The sequence below is a fragment of the Canis lupus genome, chromosome 32 (genome assembly GCF_003254725.2).
Source record: "Canis lupus dingo isolate Sandy chromosome 32, ASM325472v2, whole genome shotgun sequence".
Classification (NCBI taxonomy): Eukaryota; Metazoa; Chordata; class Mammalia; order Carnivora; family Canidae; genus Canis; species Canis lupus.
The window spans coordinates 38303400-38318702 of NC_064274.1; the positions used below are offsets into that span (position 1 = coordinate 38303400).

Here is a 15303-nt window from a genome sequence, read left to right on the forward strand (position 1 = left end):
AATAAGGGAAGGGAGAAGAAATGTGTGGGAAATATCAGAAAGGGAGACAGAACGTAAAGACTGCTAACTCTGGGAAACGAACTAGGGGTGGTAGAAGGGGAGGAGGGCGGGGGGTGGGAGTGAATGGGTGACGGGCACTGGGTGTTATTCTGTATGTTAGTAAATTGAACACCAATTAAAAAAAAATATTAAAAAAATAAAAAAATAAAAAAATAAAGTTGTATCTTAAGAACTCTTTTCATTCCACATAGTCTACCTGGGCCATCTTTTTCATTCGCATATCTTCAGTTCCCACCTATGTGATTCCAAACGTCAGATCTACAACTCAGATCTCTCTCCTACCAGGTATTATCCCTTACTAGGTTTCTTTACCTGTATGCTTTATCAGTACCTCAAATTCCACAAAACCAGAAGGGAGCTTAACTTCCCACTCAGTCTTGTTCTCTCCTCTTCTATTTTGTATATCAGTAATTGATCCTGCCATTCTAGGGATAATTCTAAAGTCTTTTCTCTCCTTTATTCTTGGCTTGCCATTTTATCAAAAAAATCAACCTTTACTCCCTAACATCACTTAAATATATCCTCTCTTTGTATTTTCTAGCAGTCACTATTACTCACCTAGATTGCTACAATAATTTAAATAGTGTTCCCCTCCTCCAGTATCTCAGAATCCATTTTATCCAGAGAATTATCTTCATAGAATGCACATGTGAGCATGTCCTGTCTTTGCGTCTTTATCATTCAGTGATTCCCTATTACCATCAGCATAAAATTCTGTATTTCTTACCTCTCCTGTTCATCTTGCTTTACTCTTCTTCTACCCAAGGGGCTCTAACTCTCCCATCTCTGTATTTTTGTTCATCTTCTTAACTCTGCATGTCAATCCCACCCCTTACCCCATGCTTTCCTGACTGATACCCACTTAGACTTTAAGAGACAGTTGGGTGTCACCTGTCCAACAAGCTGCCTTGCCAAGCTTCCTCCTTCCTGCTGGCCTGGGTTAAGTCTTTGCCTGTGCTCCAGTATTGCTATCATAACTCTTTTACACTTTACTGTATTAACTGTGGTATCTGTTAACCTGTTGTTTCTTCTAAGAGATTTTCAGATTTGAGGGCAGAGACAATGCAAAGTGGGTACAAAATATGAACAAAGTAAACTTATGCATCCTAATTAAAGCCTTTGTTGCCTGTTTAGAAGTTCCATTTGTTTCCCAGTCTGGGTTCTGCATGTGGGTCTTTGACTAGCTAACAGGTTGTTTAATAATGAACAGTAGTACCCCACTGCCCTCTATTTTGATACTAGGGCCATGGGTTTACCAAGTGTAATATTTTGACTCCCTGCCTATTTTGCAACCTAATTGAGGAGCCTCCATTTGCAGGCTTTCCAAAAGAAAGGTAATTACCGATCATAGGCTCCAAAGCTATCTGGTTGGCGGACTTTGGCTTCTTGATGAAATTAAGCAAACTTTTATCTCAGAGTGAAAGAATAATGTTGCCAAAGTGATACTTTTTTAGGCATGGCAGAAGTAATCCTATAGAAATCAAGAAAATGTTACCAGTGTTAGGAAAGTATCAGTTGGCTTAGCTATACCATAGTTTACATCCTTGCCATAGAGAAGCACACTTAGTGGGAAGACTACCATGACTGTATATGTCACTGTAGAAAATTTTAGGAATATAGCTAAGCACAGAGAAAAGAAAAAATTACTCAAGATCTTATCTCCCAGGATAGTCAGTGCTAGCATTTATATATATATATAATAATATATATTAAAAATATATATATATTTATACACACACCATTCATTTATATAAAATACATGTTACACAAGTAGATGAATTTATATCATATATATTATTTTACAAATCTTTAAAAGTTAACTTTATCAAAATTTTTCCATTTCATTAAATATTCCTCTACATCAAGAAATTTTTTAAATTAATTAATTATTTAATTAATTAATTTATTTCTTTATGGGGCTGGCATAGGGAAAGGGAAAGAGAGAATCTTAAACAGGGTCTATGCCCAGAGCAAAGCCCAATGTCGGGATTAATCTCACAACCCTGAGATCATGACCTGAGCAGAAATCAAGAGTTGGAGGCTTAACTGACTGAGCCACCTACCTACCTGCCTCAACAAATTTTTTTTGAAAAATTTTTTAAAATTATAGATTAATGAGGAATCAATGCAGATAACTTAGTACAAAAAGGCATAAAGAAAAAATTAATCAAGGACTTATAACCAACTGGGCATAATTAATATAATGTTTACATATAACTCATCTAGTTTTAAGTACGTTTAAACATACGTATATATGTATGCATATATATTTTTATGTATTTCTACATACCCATATGTGTGTATATGTACATATAGATGTGTGTGGGGGTGTATTCCTATAAGTTTGTGTGTGCATAGATACCCATGCACATATCTTCATTTGATCAAGATTTGTATTTTAGAAGGCTTCATTTGGCACCAAATATAAGAGAGATTTGAGGAACTCATCTGGAATCCTTACTGAGAAATGAGAACTAAAAATAAGACTGTGAAAGTGAGACTGGAGAAAAGAGAACTATATAGATGTAGGAATGCCCTAGGTGGCTGTCAGACTAGATTAGCAGATCAGACAGCAGATGGCAGCTGTGCCAGATGTGTATGCTATTTCCCAAGGGCATCCAGGCACCAGCTTCTCTTTTCAGCAAGCTTATCTATATGGAAGACGGACCTTTGAAATACAGATAAAGTCCCTAAACAACATCAGTCAGTCAGACATTGAAATTTGCCCCCAGTGAATGTTTGTTCCTCTTTCAATTGGCATTTGCTTCTTAAATCCTTTCCCTGTTAAAGAAACAAATTAATTTAAATAGAATCACTCTCTTTAATAACTTAAAGATTGGCCTTTACAATCTGTTTGTTTATTCATCCATTCGTTCCTCTCCTCATCCTTCTGTAACCATGAATTGAATGAGCACAATTTATGGTGTTTAACTAAAATGCAAATTTATTTTTGTCTTTATCTTTCACTGGGTCAAGTTTTTTTCCTGTGCTTGTTTGAAAAACTAGGCAGTCCCTCGTTTTTTCAGCCCAATCAAGTAATGAAATGTTCTATCAGGGTCTCAGAGACACCCAGCTCCAGAGGGCACCATTGACATTGTAATCTTTGTGAAGGAGTCTCCTGGAGTTTAGCCCCAATAGAGTCTATGGAAATAGTGCCTTTGTAGTTTTGCAACAGACCCTTGGGTACCAAGCCCACTTTCATATCGAAATCATAGTTTTAATTCAATATTTAGAAATGTTTTGTCTGACATCTTAAGAATATTTTTCGGGGGTACCGGGTGGCTCAGTGGTTGAGTGTGTCTGCCTTTGGCTCAGGTGGTGATCCCGGGGTCCTGGGAATGAGTCTCTGCATCAGGCTCCCTGCAGGGAGTCTACTTCTCCCTCTGCCTATATCTCTGCCTTTCTCCGTGTGTCTCTCATGAATAAATAAACAAAATCTTTTTTTGAAAAAAGAATATTTTTCGTTCAAGGTCAAGACTTCTCCTCTACACTCTACCTTCATTCCAGGGCCTGGCTACAAGCAGACCAGCATTCTTCAGGGAAGAGGATGCCATAAACCTTCTTTTGCTTCTGGCCTCTGGGGTTGGAGGGTAGGGTAGAAGGTAGAGAGAAGTGGAGCCCTTTTCATTGCCCTGGCCCTCAGTCTATCTCTCCAGATATAGCAGTGCCTCATTTTCAGTTAGTGACTCTCAGTGCCCTTCTGCCTGCCAGCTACTAGGTTGTCTTCAATCCTCTCAGACCATTCTCTTGGACAGGATACTTTTTAAAATGACCCCAGGACAATATTCCTACCATTAGTTTTCATCCAGTTCCTAGAATTCCCATACTTTTGACCCACTCTGAAAGGAGGATGCAGATCTTCCTAGTCACCCACCTCTATCCTCCTGTGATAGGCTGCTTTAGCAGGCACAGGTGAGGGTCAGACATCATTACCTGGTACTCCTCACTCAGAACTGGGACTAGGGTGGAGCTAGTGAGGCACTCACCTTAAGAGAAAAATTAAAGGGGATGCCAATCAGCATTCAAGATAAATAGATAAGATAAATAATATTTTATTATTTATTTATTATTTATTTTATTATTTATTTATTATTTATTTTCACTAAAATATAAATAATATTTTAGTGAAACATTTAAAAATATATTAATGCAAACAAATATGGGCAAGATACCAAAATTTTAAATAAAAACAGGATTAGTGCAGTAGATAGTGAATTCTATAACTATCTTGAGGTACATTGCAAACAATTCTTGTCATTCATTGTTCACCCACAGCATAACCATCGTTCCAATGAAATAATCCTCAAAAATTCTCTCAGTTGCCATCATCTTTTAGAACTATGTTGAAATTTAGGCTCTGTGGTCTAACAGCTCCCTTTGAAATGTATTTTATGTATTGTTGTACTGTTCAAATTTCCAACTTATTTATTTGTTTTTTTAATGATTTTATTTATTTGCAGAGAGAAAGAGAGCACAAGCTAGGGGGAATAGCAGAAGGAGAGGGAGAAACAAGCTCCCCTCTGAGTAGGCAGCCTGATGTGGGGCTTGATCCCAGGGCCTTGGGATAATGGCCTGAGTGGAAGGCAGATGCTTAACCCACTGAGCCACCCAAGTACCCCTAAAATTTCAGTTATCCATCAGAAGAGCATGAGACTCTTGATCTCAGCATCATGAGTTGGAGCTCCACATTGGGTGTAAAGATTATTTAAATAAATAAAACTTGAAAAAGAAAAAGGTAATCTTCAAAAGCTAAAGACTAATTCATTCTAAGAGATGTTAAACTAATGACTGGTGGGCAGCCCCGGTGGCGCAGCAGTTTAGTGCCACCTGCAGCCTGGGGCGTGATTCTGGAGACCGGGTTCAAGTCGTGCATCGGGCTCCCTGCATGGAGCCTGCTTCTCCCTCTGCCTGTGTCTCTGCCTCTCTCTTTCTGTGTCTCTATGAATAAATAAAATAAAAAATCTTTAAAAAAATAAAAATAAAACAATAAACTAATGACTGGAAATATTTATAGTAACAAAAGGATTGCTAGATTGGTCCGCCTCACCAAGTAGGCCCTGAGTGCAGACTGATGTGTAAAATTACAGGGGGTCACAATGCATTTTACTCTCCTGTTAGAACTGTCCCCTAAAACATGCCTGTTACCAACTCCTTTATTCTGCCTATTTCCCCACCTCTATAGAGTCAGTTCTTTTTTTTTTTTTTTTAATTTAGTTATGATAGTCAGAGAGAGAGAGAGAGAGTGCGGCAGAGACATAGGCAGAGGGAGAAGCAGGCTCCATGCACCGGGAGCCCGACGTGGGATTCGATCCCGGGTCTCCAGGATCGCGCCCTGGGCCAAAGGCAGGCGCTAAACCGCTGCGCCACCCAGGGATCCCCGAGTCAGTTCTTATGAGCTGTTCCTAAACAGCTCATTCCATAATTTCTGATGAATTTGTTGTTAATGTAAATAGACACCTTCAGAGGTAGAATGGTGAGCCTTGTTTTGTTCAGAGAAAAATGAAGGACCTTCAAGCTAGTAAATTGTCAGTTCCTTTGTAAAAAGTGTTTTAAATTGTTTTAGCCTACTGGATTAAGTCAAATTTTGTGTCAAAGAATACAGGCATGTCATTGTAGGCACTGAGATTGTTTTGAAACCTATTTTCTAAGTTGTGTTTTTTTTTAAGCTGATGTATTAAAGGGGGTAATTTAGTGAATAAATATGTGTTGTCTATTTAGTTGACTTCATACAGAGCTACTGGATCCAATGATTTTTGAGTAGTCAGAAATTATTCTCTAGAATCAATTAGGGCACCTTTGGCCTATTTGTGTAAGCCAGTACAAATTAGTAAGCACCCCCCTTGAGTCCAACTGCAGTGCATGGTTCAGTAACATCCAGTCGTCAGCTATTGTTGCCTTGGTTAGTTAAATGTGCTCCATAAGCACACCATAAAATGCATCTGGCTCAATAAACCAAACTGTAACATGCTGTCCACAGAAAAGGAGATTTTATAGACCTGTTCTTGCTTAGAATAGCATAATTGGGAATTCAGTTAATTGTAATCCAAAAAGTTGTCTTAGCCCATGGCATATGAGTTCTGAAACCCCAAATTCTAAAATCTTGCTACATAAAAATGGCCCATATAAAGTGAAAAATAGACACATAAATTGAATTGAATTTCACAACATGTTGTTTTCCTAAAATATACTGTCTAAAGAGTTCTTGCAAATCAGTTCCTGCTGCTTTATAAATGACCATATTTACACTGAATTACAACAGCCCTCCTGCAGTTGAGGCCAGCTTGTTCAGAGAATGAATTAAGGCCCAATGACACCAGGGACTCTATGGCCCCATTGTTGCAAGTGAGCAGAAGGTCAGTGAAAATGAAACATATTATAAAGTTTCCATTTCTAACAAACATCTTCCAAAGAATAAAATGGGAATTTAAGAAACGTACAAGTTTACTTAATATTGTTTTTTTAAATGAATATTTTATTTATTTATTCATGAGAGACACAGAGAGAGAGAGAGAGGCAGAGACACAGGCATAAGGAGAAGCAGGCTCCATGCAGGGAGCCCGACATGGGACTCGATCCTGGGTCCCCAGGATCACACCCTGGGCTGAAGGCGGTGCTAAACCACTGAGCCACCTGGGCTGCCCTACTTAATATTCTTAATTAACATTAGCATTGATATGAAAGAATACATTTCACATATAGAGTGTGAAGAATAACCAAATAAATCCCGTTTTAGCCATTCCTAGTTTAAAAAATAGAATAGTGCTGTGGCTAGCAGGCTTACCCCCCAGTGCTCACTATTCCCAAAAGCACTAATGACTCTCTGCCTTAAGCACCTGAGAAGCTTTGCTTGTAGGCTTTCCTGTGATCAAGAAACATGCTCAACCCCTACCAGTACGGCATCTGGCTGTGCCAGGGAATTAAAGCCATCAGGAGCAAACCTCAACTAATAATGCGCAGGAACTAGTAGATAAATACCTAAGCTTCTTTGTCTCTCAGGTAGGATGACTTTGACATGTATTCTATACAGTCTTCAAGAGTTCCCCAGCGTGTAAGTCACAAGAAAATTCCCCAAACTGAAAGATGGTATTTTCCACGTTGAATGGGCCACCAAGCACTTATACAGTAGGTGAAAATAGGGCTACACTCAGGCACAATGTGTAATTTCATATATGTGGAGAAAAATAATTTTGTAAATTTCTGTGATTCTGGGGAGTACGATGAGGTGGCAGGGACAAGTGACATACACGTCATAATCATAATGGGTTTAAATTTCCCACCAGTGTACTGGAAGTTAGATGATCAAGGAACATTGCCTTCAAAATATAAAGGAAATTATTGCTTATTTTTCTAATCTAGAATTTTACCCCAACCAAACTATCAACTGAGTAGAAGGATAGACTACAGTTGTTTTCCAGTTTTACATGTCTCAAAAAAATTATCTCATAAACATCCTTTCTGAGAAGCTTCTAGAGGACAAAGTGTGCATATAAAATTTGGATTAAGAAAAAAAAACATTAAAACAGATTTTTAAAATATGGGGAAATATAATACCAAGTAACTTTTTCAAAGTGGTGTATTAATGTACCCTCCCTTAAACAGTGTATATATATGAGTGCCTTAGGCCATGTCTTCATCAGTATTTATTTTTCCTCTAAAAATGTGATAGGATTCACTGTAAATCTGTCTAAGCCTGACAGATACTTGTTTTTCTTTATGAGAAAAATTTTAAAAGAGCAATTTAATTCCTTTAATTATAATAATATATATAATAATATGGTGTAATGCTATAGTATATATAATGCATATCATATAATATGTATATTATATATATTACTATGATTTTTACTGCTACTATTATATACATATTTTATGTTTTTTTGAGTCAGTTTCAATCAAGTATTTATTTCCAGGATGTTTTTCGTCTGTTATGATTTTTTTTCACTAATATATATAATGTTAGTATTAGTTTTGTCTTCTCTTCATTTTTTTTCTTGGTCATTAAACATGAAATATTTATTCAAACTCACCAATTACTAGACAAATGCAAATTCAAATAACAATGTGATAAAATATTATTTCCTTCAAATGTCTCCTCTTCATTTTGTATATTATAAGTCACTTCTCACTGGGTGTATATAGCTCTTACTATAGAAGTAATTTATTGTTGAAAATCAGAAAATGCAGATAGAACCTTCAATAATCTCTTCATTTAGGAATTGCCATTATTCACATTTATTGTAAGTTGGGTTCCCTGAGAGTCTTTTTTTTTTTTTTTTTTTTAATTTAAAGATTTTACTTACTTATTTGATAGAGCAGAAGCAGGGGGAGCTGTGGCAGGCAGCGGGAGAGGAAGAAACAAGGAGCCCAATACGGAACTCGACCCTAGGTCCCAGGGATCATGACCTGAGCTAAAGGCAGACACTTGACCGACTGAGGCACATAGGCATCCTAAAAGACAGACTTGAAGACAGATAATTCAGTGCAGCTGATTGGGGAATGAGTGAAGGCAGCAGGACTGGGCAGAGGGAAGAAGCTGGTCCTCTCTGTCATACCAACAAAGTCCTTAGCCAGTCCTCTGAGGAAGTCTGGAACTGGAACAGCCCTTCAGAGTTGTACCTCACTCAGATGAGCGGGTTGGGTCTTTGTTCTGAACCTTCATTGCCCTGTGATAGGACACAGGCTGCGCCTGGAAAGAAGGCATAACCTTGAGCCTGGCAGCTCCCTTAGGCCTGGGACAATTTTTTGGCCCATCTGTAAGCTGACACTGTCAGCAGCCAAGAGTCCTGACAGCCTGGACGGTGAATGCCTTTGTGCCTTGGTGTAGCATGTGTAGGGCTCGGGGTAGAGGTGGTTAGAGTGAGAGGTGAATCTTTTCAGTAAAGCACAGCATCTACTAAAATCTGCCTCTTGTATTTCCTGGATCAACTTGCTTAATATAATAAGTTTACTTCATCTGGGAACAGTTCCTCTAATTCTCTTTTTTTGGGGAAAAGTAGAAGTTTAGTGGGATAATCTGTTAGCCCCAGGAAGGCAGCTATCCTTGAGGTCCCATAAACTGAGTTTATAACCTCTCTCTTCTATTCCCCATTCTAGGTTTGCCTCGCATTAGGGGCTTTCCCTGAGAAGCCTGGGATTCTGGCTCACACCGTGGTGGCTGTACTTACCCATTTTCTTCTAAAATTTGGCAAAGAAATACTAAAAGACCCTCCAGTGAATCATCTGGGTACCAAACCAATTTTTTTCTGCTTCCACAGTGTAAGAGCAACCCTATCTTTTGATACTCTGCTGTTAATTATTCCTGCCAGGATGGTGACTTCTTTTCTTGCCTACTGGCCTCTTGGGAAATAGGATTTCCTAACTCACAGAGGCCAGAGTTGGGATGGGAAGTGGTGGCAATGGGGCAACTTTTACTTTTTATTTCTGAGACCCATGTATTCCACCTGTTGAAGACAGAGCACCATATAGTGTTAGTGTTTTTTTCTGAGTGTGTACTATACCCTAGAGGCTGATGCCCTACTCTTGCAGTGTATGCATATATTCATTATTTAGACAGAATTCCTAAATTAGGTTTGATGACCAAATGCCCAGAGTAAAATCAGCTCACACAGATGAGAGGAGGTGTTCCTTCCCATGTTGAGGCCACGTCAGAACACCCTGGGCTATCTACCAATGCTCTCCTCCTATTCCATTCCAAATTGTTTGTTCTACCTGCCAAGTAACAGCCCAAGTTGGTGCTGCCCAGGAACGCTGCTCTGTTGTGGAGGAATGGATTCTGACATGGAATTGTCCTGGCAAATAGCTTGTAAAAAGAAGGATATAATTGTAGCTGGTAAATACAAAGGGAAGTATCAGTTAATACCCTACTATTCTATAATAGTTAAAATCCCTGCTGGGGAGTAATAAATTATATATTCCCCCCCCCCCAAAAAAAAAACACTATATAGTCCCAAGAAGAAAGGAGTCCGTTTTTGAAAGGGCTCAGTTTGACCAGCTTGAAAATGGGAATACGAACTTCACAAAATATTATTCTTCTGACTTAGATAGCCTAATGAATGATTAACTGGCTGAAATATCAGTGATGGTTATGACTGTGTTGTATATCAAACTTGCTTAGGGCACATAAAAGAACACTTAGAGGATTATGATGGAATAAGCAGATTGCAGCAAATGCTGTTTGGCCTCCTTTGCAATAAAACGTTTACCTCAGCCTTTTTTTTTTTCCCTCATGGAAGAGATAACAAAAAAATTGATGATGGCTTTCTGTTTAATTGACATGTGTAGGGGTAACTTGGAGGAGAAAGGTCCGGAAGGAGAAAAAGGAATAGATAGAATAAGTAAGGATCATCCATGAGAAAAGCTCCCGGCTCAGCTCCCGGCTCAAAACCCCAGGTTTTGAAGAAGTTTGATCTCCAACCCCTTGTTTGGTGGTAGGTGAAGGGCATAATGATTCTCCCTCAGGACAGCATAATTAGGATGTGTGTTTATGGAAAGATGGCACAGGTGATGTCTACCTTATGATTTCCATTGAACTGTGGGCAATAGCTCACACAGGGAGGCCTGAAGTGACCTTTGCTCAGAGACAGGTGGTGAGCCCAGTGAGCCCCTTCTGCCGTGACAGCACTATGACGAGGAGAGCAGGGACTTTGCAACCAGACCAGAATTCATATTCTGGCTCTGCCAACTGCAAACTGGGTTGACTGAATAAGTAACCTAACTTTCTCTGCTTTGTTTTCTTGTCTGAAAAATGAGTATAAAATGATCTACTTAAGGGTACCTGGGGGGCTCAGTCGGTTAAGCGTCTGTCTTTGGCTTAGGTCATGATCCCAGAGTCCTGGGATCAAGCCCCTCATTGGGCTCCCTGCTCCTGAGGAGCCTGCTTTTCCCTCTCCCTCTGCCCCTTCCCCAACTTGTCCATGCACGTGCATGTGCACACATTGTCAATCTCTCTCTCTCTCTGTTTCTGTCAAATAAATAAATAAAATCTTTTTAAAAAGATTATCTACTTAAGGAGATTGTTGTAAGGATAAAATGAGTTAATGTATGGTACAGGTCTGGCACATGGTTGCTGCTCAGTAAATGTTCACCTCCCTCCCTCCACAATGTGAGAAGGCCTTACAATGCCGAGAATTATCCTCTGGTAATTCTATAGAAAAATCCTCTTTAGGCATGAAATCGCCTGCAAGTTGTGCTCAGGACACAGGCCTTATGGCTCTTGTAGACCGACTAAGGTGCAGGGCTCAGGCAGAAAGATGTTTCACTGAACCTGTGGCAGGACAGTCATCAGGGTCTCTCCCCTGGCCTGGGTACAGCTCTTTCCCTGAAGAGTTGGAATAGCCCCATTCTCATCTGGAGTGTACCCCAGGTTTTGAAGAAGCTTCAAACTAGAGCAGCAAAGAAGATCTAAGTGTTGTGCCCAAGATTATGTATCCGAGAAACCACCAAGGAGCCGACACCGATGCAAACACATGAGGGTTTATTTATAAGCTCTAGCTTGGGTCCAAGTATACCCGACACAGCGGAGCAGGGACTTGGACCCCGAGGTGGGTTTCAGCTTAGTTTTATAATGGGCTGGTCTAGGGGACCTCCAGAAGGGGGGAGGAACTTCTCAAGTTCTGTTTACATTCTAATATGGGGCTTTCAGAGGCATTGAGCTCCGTTCTCATTCTGATATGGGACTTTCTGCCACTGGCTTGGGCTCTGTTCTCATTCTAATATGGGGCTTTCCAGGTCGTTAAGCTGTAAGCTGTTTTTTTCCTGTAACTGAAGTAATGTGAATTTCAGCTCTTATTCACAGGGGCCTGGGATGGCTGGACCTGTGCTAACGCTGAACTTAAAGTGGAATGGCCTTAATTTCCTCGGCCTCCACACTAAGGTTGAGTGGTGGACCAACCTTACCCTAGATTTTGATAAAAGTACCACCAGCCTCACCTCCTCTTCTGAATCTTCTTTGAAATGTTCATTGTCTGTGATAGACTAGGAACAGATTGCTTTTCCTCAGGGATGATTGTTTGCCAGTCTTCCCCAGGGCCTCTTTCAAAGCTGGACTGATCTCTTGGTTCTGATAATGAGCAATGATTGTCGGACCTCTGGTGTGGCAACCTGCAGGAATCTTTGCCCTCCCAAATTGCTCCAGGATTTTGATTCAACCCATCAGGACACAGATGATAAATCAGAATGAGAACCTTTGCCCTTACTCCTGGATCTAGAAACAATTTGGTGAATTGCTAGTAAGCAGTATTTATAACATATAAAATGTCAGCTCTCCCTTTGACCTTCTTGGCCTAGGGCATGCCACATCCAATTTGTCTTTGTTCCAACTGTGAGAGGACTTAATCTCATCATTCTGGCCTGCTGCAATTAAGTGTTCTCTAAGCATATGATCTATGAGGAGGAGCAAGAAGACTGATAATGGATCTGATCTTTCAAGGTCCTGCTTAAACAACTGTAGATAGCAGAAAAGGAGAGGAAATTCTGGAAATCATCATTTCATTTATTTGTTTATGTATCCTACAACTTATTTTTAAAAATTTTAATTCTAGTGTAGTTAACATACAGAGTTATATTAGTTTCAGGTCCCTATCACTTATTTCACCCATCCCCCCACCCACCTCCTTTCTAGTAACCCGTCTGTTCTCTATAGTTAAGAGTCTGTTTTTTGTTGTGTTTCCTCTTTTTTCCCCTTTGTCAATTTGTTTTGTTTCTTAAATTGTACATATGAGTGAAATCATATGTTATTTGTCTTTTTCTGACTGGTTTATTTCATTTAGCGTTGTACTCTAATCCATCCATGTTATTGCAATAGGCAATATTTCATTTTTTTATGGCTGAATAATATTCCAGTGTGTGTGTGTGTGTGTGTGTGTGTGTGTGTGTGTGTGTATAGAGAGAGAGGCCGAGAAAAATTAAGGCCATTCCACCTCAAGTTTAGCATTAGCACAAGTACAGCCATCTTAGGCCCCTGTGAATAAGAGCTGAACTTTATAGGAAAAACTGCAGAATGTCCTCCGCAAGGAATCCCATATCAGAAAGACAACAGAGCTCAGAATTGCCCTCGGCAGAGAATCCCATATCAGAAAGACAACGGAGCCCAAGCCAGTGGCAGAAAGCCAGTGGCATTCTCATATTAGAGTGAGAACAGAGCTCAATGCCCTTGAAAGCCCCATATCAGAATGTAAACAGAACTTGAGAAATTCCTTCACCCCTTCTGAAAATCCCCTAGAATCAGCCCATAAAAAACCCAGCTGTAACCCACTTCGGGGTCCAAATCCCTGCTCTGCTGTGTCGAGTATACTTGGACCCAAGCTCGAGCTTGCTTATAAACCCTCCTGCGCTTTCATCCGTGTCAGCTCCTTGGTGGTTTCTTGGATTTGCAATCTTGGGCACAACATATTGCCACATCAACTGTGGCAACAACAACTTGCTGTTGCCAGCAAAGGAAAAAACCTACAAAACTAAAAGACAACTTATTGAATAGAAGATATTTGCAAATGATGTATCTAGTAAAGGGTTCATAACCAAAGTGTGTAAAGAGGGTATACAACTCCACACCAACAAAACAAATAATCCAATTAAAAAATGAGCAGGGGCAGCCTGGGTGGCTCAGCAGTTTAGCGCCACCTTCAGCCCAGGGCGTGATCCTGGAGACCCACGATTGAGTCCCACGTGGGGCTCCCTGCATGGAGCCTGCTTCTCCCTCTGCCTGTGTCTCTGCCTCTCTCTCTCTCTCTCTCCTCTCTGTGTATTCTCATGAATAAATAAATGAAATCTTAAAGAAAAAAAAAAAAGAAGAATGTTCTGATTTGTACATTACATCCCTTGAACAGCACAGCCTATGACAGACTCAGGAAAGCAGATCTACCTCACTGATCAGAAGGAGGAGAGGCCACTAATTGAAAAGGCCCATTGATATTTCAGAACAACATTCTGGAAATACTTTGTAGGAGATAGGCATAGCACTCTGAAAAAACCATGGGCTGCTGGCTGGTGTGGAGCTTTGTGGAGATGGTTAGGTAAATAAGGTGTCTGAAGAAAATGTATAGGTTGGAAACATGCTATGGTTATATGGGTTTGCTAGCATTCTCTGCCCCCCTCCCCCTTCAGAAGGTTAGATCTTGAGACAGGCCACATATCCGGACACACTTACCTAGGATTTCTGACTTACACTGGATCAGGATTAGAAAGGTAAGGAAAAGAAACAAATCCCCAGCATTCACTGCTTTTATTATATTTACTTTACCCATTTAAAGGCTGTCAACTGATATGGCTATCGTCCTCCAATCTGACTGAGTTGGAGTTAGAGGTGGAACAAGAGGCTAAGAGTGTCATTTTAGGGGTGTTCCTTCATTTGGAAATACAAGAATGAGGAATTAATGATTTCTCCCAACAGTCCCTATCAAAGAGTTCAATTGTCTGAATTTCTTGGGGATCTAATCCTAGTCTTGTGGCTTCTGACTTCCTGCATTGTGAATTGCTGCCTCATGTGTTTTGCAATTACGAATTATGAATTGTCTTTAGTGGCATAATTTCTGTAGCAATTTTATGAGTCTATTTGAGGTTAAATTCTTCCAAAGACATTTTACCTTTATTTTGCCAGAGGTCCAGGGATATTACTGGCCTGAGACTTCTTTTGTGCTTGCAGTCTAACTTGGGTAGTCCCAGATCATATTCAAACCTCAAATCTGTGTTGAAGATGGACACAATGTTAGTTTTAGCCCAGATTAAGCCAGGCATGCTTCTTTTGTGTCTCCAAGTGGATTTCTTCTGTCCCCCAACCCCTATCTGAATTTCATTGATGGCATAACTCTTTAAAGTTTTCAGCCTTACTTGGAGAGCCATAACCCATGGCTGGGTTGGATGGGCATTAAACCCACTTCATGATATAGATCTGCACATATTCCCAGGTCTGACATAATATCAGTTCATGCTTACTGATTTGATTTTTAATTAACTTTATTTTGGCCTCTGTAAAGTTCTCTTTCTTAAAAGTTTAAACACACATTAAAGCACATTTGCTTTATTTTATAAATATTTATACATTATATATGTTATAGTATTTATATTTAAGTATTATATCAGTACTTTATAGTTTTAATCTTCATCATTCATAATTATAAAACCCAAACAAAACAAAACCTGCTGGGTGAGGGATATTTTATCTCTAATGCTTCTAGATAGCCCAATTGATCCACTAAGAATGGATTCGAGACCTTTTACTATTAAGATTCAAAAAGAGAACTAAGAGGA

General features: G+C 39.6%; 1 protein-coding gene across 3 annotated transcripts in view; it reads right to left on the reverse strand.

Annotated features, from left to right (window-relative positions):
- Positions 1-15303, reverse strand: part of FABP2 (fatty acid binding protein 2) — a 31970-nt gene that overhangs the window by 12819 nt on the left and 3848 nt on the right. The window contains exon 2 of one of the 3 annotated variants that reach the window (XM_049104895.1): positions 14640-14738. The exons of the other annotated variants lie outside the window; for them this stretch is intronic. The gene's annotated coding sequence lies outside the window, so the exon portion shown is untranslated. The remainder of the gene's footprint in view (positions 1-14639; positions 14739-15303) is intronic. 3 annotated transcript variants of the gene reach the window in all.